Below are 1,138 nucleotides of genomic sequence, written 5' to 3' on the forward strand. Positions count from 1 at the left end.
GCCACTTATTCATTGTGAGATCACAGGCAGGTTACCTCACTCCCCAGAGCCTCAGTTTCCTCTTCTCTAAAATGGGCCTTGAGAGCGGGTACTCAGTCATATGTGTTGAGTGGGAGATGACTAACTGAGACACCAGGGGTGGAGCAGTTAGCCCACAGTGGGCATGGAAGGTGGTGTCTTCCACGCTAACTGATTTGCATGGTTTTGTGGTGTTTTGAGAACTTTCTTTGGCTTTGGCCCACCTTTAGGACAGTCAATCCAGCTAAAAATGGAGACACGGCCTCTCAGAATCAGCACCTCCTATGCTCTCATGGAAGTCCTACTGTTTGCACAGCGAGGCTGCAGGTTCTGGGGCAGGTGGGTGGGCAGGACATCACAGCCGTGAGAGACACAGTTCCTGCTCAGATTAGTTTCCTAGGGCTGCTGGAACCAATGCTACAACCTTGATGGCGCCAAGCAACGGAAATGTATTCTTGGACAGTTCTGGAGGTCCAAAAATCCGAAAGCCAAGTGTCAGCAGGGCCACGTTCCCTCTGAAGTCTCCCAGGGAGAACCCGTCCTCTGCATCTTCTAGCTTCCAGGGACTCCTGGTGTTTCTTGGCTGGCGGCAGCCTCGTGCCAGCCTCTGCCCCCATCTTCACATGGCCTTCCTCTCTGAGCATCTATTTCTCAAACTTCCCTCTCCTTTCTGTTATAAGGACACTCACTGGTCATTGCATTTAGGGTGGGCCCTAAAACCAAAATGATCTCATCTTGGGGTCTTTAACCTAATTAGATCTGCAAAGACCCTATTTCCAAATTGGGTTACATTTTCAAGTCCTGAAGGCTGGGCATATCTTTTTTGGGGGGTGGGGGCGGCCACAATTCAACCCACTATTGTGCCCTCCAGGAATTTCAGATTAGGTGAAGGGACAAAGCACATACAGCTGAGCAACCAGAGTTTCAAGTAAAAAGTGAAACAAACCCCCCTGAAAGGTGGGTCAGAAGTTGATTTATTAATATTCTGATCCAGAAACATTCACTGAGCCCCTGCTAAGCTAGTTACTGGAAAGTACAAGTGACAAGGCACAGTCCCCGCCTTCAGGGAGCTCACAGACTGGTAGAAGGGGACAGAGAAACAGGCATTTCCAACTCAGCG

Source organism: Hipposideros armiger, unplaced genomic scaffold (genome assembly GCF_001890085.2).
Source record: "Hipposideros armiger isolate ML-2016 unplaced genomic scaffold, ASM189008v1 scaffold_557, whole genome shotgun sequence".
Classification (NCBI taxonomy): Eukaryota; Metazoa; Chordata; class Mammalia; order Chiroptera; family Hipposideridae; genus Hipposideros; species Hipposideros armiger.